Genomic DNA, 8,624 nt, shown 5'->3' on the forward strand with positions numbered 1-8,624 from the left:
GTGGATCTCCAGCTGATACCAAACTACAACTCCCAGCATGCCCCCACCTTATATGTAACTGTCCAATGATTGCAGAACTACAACTCCCAGCATGCCCTCCCCCCTGTGGATCTCCAGCTGTTACCAAACTACAACTCCCAGCATGCCCCCACCTTATATGTAACTGTCCAATGATTGCAGAACCAGAACTACAACTCCCAGCATGCCCTCCCCCCTGTGGATCTCCTGCTGTTACCAAACTACAACTCCCAGCATGCACTGACATCGCCCCACCCCTAAACTAATACAGATCCCAGACCAGACCCCTAAACTAATACAGACCCCAGACCAGCCCCCTAAACTAATACAGACCCCAGACCAGATCACTAAACTAATACAGACCCCAGACTAGACCACCAAACTAATACAGACCCCAGACCAGATCCCTAAACTAATACAGATCCCAGACTAGACCCCTAAACTAATACAGACCACAGACCAGACCCCTAAACTCATACAGACCCCAGACCAGACCCCTAAACTAATACAGACCACAAACCTAATACAGACCCCTAAATTAATACAGATCCCAGACTAGACCCCTAAACTAATACAGACCACAGACCAGACCCCTAAACTAATACAGACCCCAGACCTTATACAGACCTCAGACCAGATCACTAAACTAATACAGACAACAGACCAGACTCCCTAAACTAATACAGACCCCAGACCAGACTCCCTAAACTAATACAGACCACAGACCAGACCCATAAACTAATACAGACCCCTAAACTAATACAGACCCCAGATCAGACCCCTAAACTAATACAGACCGCAGACCTACTACAGACCCCAGACCAGACCCCTAAACTAATACAGACCAGACCCCCTAAACTAGTACAGACCCCAGACCAGACCCCTTAACTAATACAGACCCAAGACCAGACCCCTAAACTAATACAGACCCCAGACCAGACCCCTAAACTAATACAGACCACAAACCTAATACAGACCCCAGACCAGCCCCCTAAACTAATACAGACCCCAGACCAGATCCCTAAACTAATACATACCCCAGACCAGACCCCTAAACTAATACAGACCCCAGACCAGACCCCTAAACTAATACAGACCCCAGACCAGATCCCTAAACTAATACATACCCCAGACCAGACCCCTAAACTAATACAGACCCCAGACCAGACCCCTAAACTAATTCAGACCACAAACCTAATACAGACCCCAGACCAGACCCCTAAACTAATTCAGACCACAAACCTAATACAGACCCCAGACCAGCCCCCTAAACTAATACAGACCCCAGACCAGCCCCCTAAACTAATACAGACCCCAGACCAGCCCCCTAAACTAATACAGACCCCAGACCAGATCTCTAAACTAATACAGACTGCAGACCAAACCCCTAAACTAATACAGATCCCAGACTAGACCCCTAAACTAATACAGACCAGATCCCTAAACTAATACAGACCACAGACCAGCCCCCTAAACTAATACAGACCCCAGACCAGATCCCTAAACTAATACAGACTGCAGACCAAACCCCTAAACTAATACAGATCCCAGACTAGACCCCTAAACTAATACAGACCAGATCCCTAAACTAATACAGACCACAGACCAGACCCCTAAACTAATACAGACCCCTAAACTAATACAGAACCCAGATCAGACCTCTAAACTAATACAGACCGCAGACCTACTACAGACCCCAGACCAGACCCCTAAACTAGTACAGACCCCAGACCAGACCCCTTAACTAATACAGACCCAAGACCAGACCCCTAAACTAATACAGACCCCAGATCAGACTCTTCAACTAATACAGACCACAAACCCTAAACTATTACAGACCACAGATCAGACTACCTAGATAAGTACAGACACTAGACCCCCTAAATACAGAATGTCTAAGCAGAGACTCTGACCCACCTAATAGATATAAGACCTCAAAACAAATACAAACCCCTAAAACAGACCAGACTCCCCATTTTAAAGACTCCTAGATCAGACCCCCTAAATATGGTGACTCTGGAATCCAGTGTTGACATACGACCAATAGGCAACATCTGTATGGAGTTTCTGTTGGTGTCCTCCAGTTTTTATAGTACCCCTCCCCCCCCCCCCCCCCACAAACACACACACACACTTAAAGGGGTACTCCGGGCTGGGGGGCTTTTTTGCCTATGGCCAAGGAGGAGGTGGATGAGGGCAATGATGTCCCTTACCTTCCCGCTTCCAGTGCTGTGTCCAGGATCACGCCACTTTGGTCCGCGCTGCCCGGCCGCTTCCTGGTCTCTGACGCGGGCTTGAGACACAACGTTTTAAGTACACTCAGTCTGTGGCCGAGGCGTGACCTCACACAATTTTGAAATATGTGAGGTGAAGAGCTCTGGAATAGTGTGATGTCATGTGATGCATAATTGTGTGGTGTCATGCTATCCAGAATTGTGTAAGGTCACGTCTTATGGAGTTGTATCAGGTCATGCATTCCGGACTGTGTTAGGTCACAAAATCCGAAATTGTATTAAGTCAAGCATTCCAGAATTGTGTGAGGTCCCTGTAACAGCACACAGTCGTGTCCGTTATCCCCTACTTGCTGCAGGTCGCTCTGTCCTGTCATCATCTGCTTTTTCTTACTATGCTTCTTCTGGCAGCTTCTCCTGTTCTGAGCTGGCCTCCTAGAGCAGTGCTTCCCAACCTTTTCCACCTCGGGGCACACCTTGGAAAAAAAAAATTTCCTCGGGGCGCCCCTACTAAATAATGTTCTACAAAATAAGAAAACCGTCATACAGTGACTCACAGGTGACGTCTTCTTTGATCTGAGGAGTCACTTTCCCTTTTCCTCTCCATCCGCCATGATGATTTCTTCCAGCTACTTTTCATCTCTTCAGAACCTGCGAGACAAACATCTTAGGCTCCGCACATTTCTAGCAACTTCCTTTCCTTTCTCCCTCCTGTCGGCTCCCATAGTAACTGCGCTGTTTGGTGTTATGTGCAGTAAAGCGAGTAGGAATGTGGGATGCCCCCTGTATGTAGGATCCCCTGCTGTGCCCCCTGTATGTAGGATCCCTGGCTGTGCCCCCATGAGCTAATAATGCCCCCAGAGGTGCCCCCATGAACTAATAATGCCCCAAGAGGTGCCCCCATGAGCTAATAATGCCCCCAGAGGTGCCCCCATGAACTAATAATGCCCCCAGAGTTGCCCCCATGAACTAATAATGCCCCCAGAGGTGCCCCCATATACTAATAATGCCCCCAGAGGTGCCCCCATGAACTAATAATGCCCCCAGAGGTGCCCCCATGAACTAATAATGCCCCCAGAGGTGCCCCCATATACTAATAATGCCCCCAGAGGTGCCCCCATGAACTAATAATGCCCCCAGAGGTGCCCCCATGAACTAATAATGCCCCCAGAGGTGCCCCCATATACTAATAATGCCCTCAGAGGTGCCCCCATATACTAATAATGCCCCTGAGGTGCCCCCCATGAACTAATAATGCCCCCAGAGGTGCCCCCATGAACTTATAATGCCCCCAGAGGTGCCCCCATATACTAATAATGCCCCCAGAGGTGCCCCCATGAACTTATAATGCCCCCAGAGGTGCCCCCATATACTAATAATGCCCCCAGAGGTGCCCCCATATACTAATAATGCCCCCAGAGGTGCCCCCCATGAACTAATAATGCCCCCTGCTCTGCCCCTAAAAAAAAACAAAAAAAAACATCCTACTCACCCAATCCGCGCTGTGGCTTCAGGCAGCAGCTCTTCCTCCTCTTCGGGCTCCATCTTGCGAGCCGCAGGGACGGGACTTCTGGCAGGCGTCATCACGCCTGCCGGAGAGGTCACGTCCCGGCCTCCCATAGGCTGCTGGCATGAAGTGCCGGCGGCCTATGGGAGTGAATATAGGAGCAGGATGCTGACACTTCCTGCTCCTATATTCTGCTTACTTTAATGTTCCGCCCGCTCACAGTGCGGGCGGAACATGAAAGTGATCTGTGCATCCCGAGAAGCTGCGCGGCTGCAGCTTCTCGGGATGCTTAAAGAGACAGCGCACATTTCCCACCGGGATCCCGCGCCACCCCTGGCGGGTTCTCCCGACACACCAGTGTGCCGCGGCACCCCGGTTGGGAAACGCTGTCCTAGAGGATTTGGCTCCCTCTAGTGGCAAGCATGCGCCTGTTCACCTGTATTTGTAGCTCAGCCCACAGATTTTGGTGAATTCCAGGCTGTTCACCTGAGGGTAGAGCCACCACCTCCACACCTCTGTGTTGCATACCTCCCAACATTTTGGACGGACAAAGAGGGACACTTGTGGGTCACTCTAGGAAAATTTTACAGAGATTTCTATACTTTCTAATTCAAGGATACATTTACACATACAGGATCTGCTGCAGATTGATGCATTTAGTTACATTGATATCTGCAGCAGATCCTGTATGTGTGGCTGCATCCTTAGGTCCCAGTCACACATCCGTAACCTAGTCTAAAATTGAACGGACAGGATTATGAATGTTTTAGTAACTGCAGGGACCCATTGTCAGGTGGGTGACATGGACGCGCAGTGGCATAATCATTATATGTGGCACAGATAACACCTACAGATGTGTGTATGTGGCCATATAAACAGTATGTGTGACAGGGGCCATAATGTCACATGATTCATCTGAATATAACAATTTTTAGGATCCATTGTGCGCCACATGATAGAATAATATGCAGGTTTGGGTCTATTATACAGTAAGAAACCAGACACTTTCTACAGCAACATAAAAAGTTTATAAATGCAAATCTAATTCCTAGGTCAAAAAGAGGGACAAAGAGGGACGTGGGTCCAAAGTAGGGATTGTCCCTCTAGAAGACGGACACTTGGGAGGTATGGTGTTGGTGTGTGCTAGTCAGCAAACCACGTCTGTGCTCCCTGACTATCTGTCACTACCTCGCTTCCTAGAGTCCTTCTAGCTGCTTGGATCCATTTCTTTTTTTAAAGTGGTTGTCCAGCTAAAATCTTTTTCTTTCAAATCGACTGATATTTTAGAAAGTTATACAGATTTGTAATTTACTTATATTAAAAAATCTCAAGTCTTTCCATACTTATCAGCTGCTGTATGTACTGCAGGAAATGTTTTCTTTTCAGTCTGACACAGTGCTCTCTGCTGACATCTCTGGCCGAGACAGGAACTCTGTCTCGGTTTTCTATGAATCCCCATAGAAATCCTCTCCTACTCTGGACAGTTCCTGTCTCGGCCAGAGATGTCAGCAGAGAGCACTGTGTCAGACTGAAAATAAAACATTTCCTGCAGCACATATAGTAGCTGATAAGTATGGGAAGACTTGAGATTTTTTTAATAGAGGCAAATTACAAATCTATATAACTTCCTGACACCAGTTGATTTGAAATAAAAAGATTTTCGCTGGACAACCCCTTTAAACATTCAGGACCGGTGCCCTGGAGGTGGTAGCCTCGTACTCTATGCTACAAACAGCCTTACTGGATGCAGGAGTACACTACAAACTGCATGGAAATGGTGCAGAGGATGAAGGTAAGAAACATACCTTCCTCCTCAGCGCTCCGTACACAATAGGGAGCTATCAGCAGGTTAGATTTGTCTGATCTGATTTCCCTTTAACTATTTCTCTTTATTCATTCTCCAGCTGTATTGTGTGGCAGCTGATCCACAAAACCACCCCCTACCAACCCCTAATGCCCGCTGATCGTGCACCCCAGGTTTACAGCTGTAAATGACAGCAAACAAAAATTCTTTCAATACGTTTCTTCCTGTAGTGGAGATGACGCTACTTCTTATGTGGATGGCATTGCCTGTGCACAACGCTCTGCCTGACTGTTACAACCCGATCTTTCCTTATATAATGCCTGCTTATACCAAATGCTGGGCTATTGTGTTACTGTTGGGTGAGTTATATGTCCAAAATATCAATAAAAAACATTTAGATACAAAAAAAAAAAAGCATCCAAGGGGGTTAAAGAAAAAATGTTTAGAAAGACTGAGTATTTTTCACCCAGATCAATCCTGTCACCAAAAGTATGACAATATCTGTGCAGAGCGGCGGAATATGTTGGTGCTATATACAGACTCCAGACCCCCCCCACTAGACGACCTAAACTGGTAAAGAGAAAATGCGGAGAGCTAAACATGGTCAAGACACAGTAACCAAGAAAATGTGGAGTCTTCTTTTTCTGAAAGTTGACAAGTGGTAGATCCAGGGCCGTTTTTACCAATAGGCACCCGTAGTCCGTGCCTAGGGCAGCACCTTGCAGGGGGCAACACCAGGGAGCAGGGGGAAGAAAACCACGTTTTGTTTGTTGTTTTTATTTTTTTAGTCTCCCACCTCCCCTTCAGATTTACCAGTAAATCTGGTGTCTTTTTGAGGAGGTTGGGGTATGGCGGTATTGGTCAGGTCTGGTGTGGCGGTGATATCCAGTCACAGTATGGTGGTATTGGTCAGGTCTGGTGTGATGGTGTTAACCAGTCACAGTATGGCGGTGTTATTCAGGTCTGGTGTGGCAATGTTATCCAGTCACAGTATGGTGGTATTGGTCAGGTCTGGTGTGGCCGTGTTATCCAGTCACAGTATGGTGGTATTGGTCAAGTCTGGTGTGGCGGTGTTATCCAGTCACAGTATAGTAATATTATTCAGGTCTGGTATGGCAGTGTTATCCAGTCACAGTATGGTGGTATTGGTCAGGTCTGGTGTGGCGGTGTTATCCTGTCACAGTATGGCGGTATTGGTCAGGTCTGGTATGGCGGTGTTATACAGTCACAGTATGGTGGTATTGGTCAGGTCTGGTATGATGGTGTTATCCAGTCACAGTATGGTGGTATTGGTCAGGTCTGGTATGGCAGTGTTTTACAGTCAAAGTATAGTGGTATTGGTCAGGTCTGGTGTGGTGGTGTTATCCAGTCACAGTATGGCGGTATTGGTCAGGTCTGGTATGGCGGTGTTATACAGTCACAGTATGGTGGTATTGGTCAGGTCTGGTATGATGGTGTTATCCAGTCACAGTATGGTGGTATTGGTCAGGTCTGGTATGGCAGTGTTTTACAGTCAAAGTATAGTGGTATTGGTCAGGTCTGGTGTGGTGGTGTTATCAGTCACAGTATAGCGGTATTGGTCAGGTCTGGTGTGGTGGTGTTATCCAGTCACAGTATGGTGGTATTGGTCAGGTCTGGTGTGGTGGTGTTATCCAGTCACAGTATGGTGGTATTGGTCAGGTCTGGTATGATGGGGTTAGCCAGTCACAGTATGGCGGTATTGGTCAGGTCTGGTATGACGGTGTTGTCCAGTCACAGTATGGTGGTATTGGTTAGGTCTGGTATGATGGGGTTAGCCAGTCACAGTATGATGGTATTGGTCAGGTCTGGTATGATGGGGTTAGCCAGTCACAGTATGATGGTATTGGTCAGGTCTGGTATGATGGGGTTAGCCAGTCACAGTATGATGGTATTGGTCAGGTCTGGTATGATGGGGTTAGCCAGTCAAAGTATGATGGTATTGGTCAGGTCTGGTATGATGGGGTTAGCCAGTCAAAGTATGATGGTATTGGTCAGGTCTGGTATGATGGGGTTAGCCAGTCACAGTGTGGTGGTATTGGTCAGGTCTGGTGTGGCGGTGGTAAATGTGACACCTGGAGCTATTACCTACCAATCTACTAATCCAGTGGTGAGAATTCCCTCAGACAATATGCAGACGTCTCTAATCATTGACTCAATGTGGAAATTTGTTTATGTCTTGAGATGTTAAGAACCATGAAAAACGCGATTCAGTGTTTCTACATGTAGAGAAATGCATTTAGCTGAAACCAGGCTCCCATTTGTTCCTCAGTATTTATGTGCTGTTACCAGGATAATTGACCATACGCCTATTGGTTACCGCATGAGGGTCTGGCATCTGCTGCATGTGGTGACGTACAGTAAATGTGGGAACGCGGCCTAAGACTGATCAGATATTAATATAATGTTCAGAAACTAAAATATCATGAAGCTAATTGGTGAGTGAAGATGGTTGCTAGGACCTAGGGCGGCAGCAGCTGCTAAAATGGCCCTGGGTAGATCCGTTTGTAGGAAAGAGCTATGACAGCCCCTCTCCATGTTAAGCCATGTGGATACCCCCCCCCCCCACACACATACACACATATATACACACACACATACACATATATACACACACATACACTCATACTCACACATACACACACACACACACACACACACATCCCTCCAACCTGCCCTGCTATGAATTCCCTTTAAAGCCAGGATGTATAATTGCCCTGGTGGTGGACCTAACCCACCTATTTATTATATTGTCACTCATTTGAATTACCAGCATGTAATACCATATGCAACCTGTAGTGGTCACTGCAGGCTAGGTTCCAAAAACAACAAAAATTGCTCAATTAGGTTTAGAAAGGGGCTGGAAGCATATACAGTATCTATTTTGTACAATCCAAGTGAAAAAGGAAACCTGTTATATACTACCATATAACACAAACATACTATAATATGTGGATCTGTATGAGCTGATCCTGATCTTGTTAGCTCCAACAACTTAAAATATGATGGATCCCCAACGATCGCCAGGGGTAGTATTCACCAACCT

This window comes from Dendropsophus ebraccatus, chromosome 15, assembly GCF_027789765.1.
Source record: "Dendropsophus ebraccatus isolate aDenEbr1 chromosome 15, aDenEbr1.pat, whole genome shotgun sequence".
Lineage (NCBI taxonomy): Eukaryota > Metazoa > Chordata > Amphibia > Anura > Hylidae > Dendropsophus > Dendropsophus ebraccatus.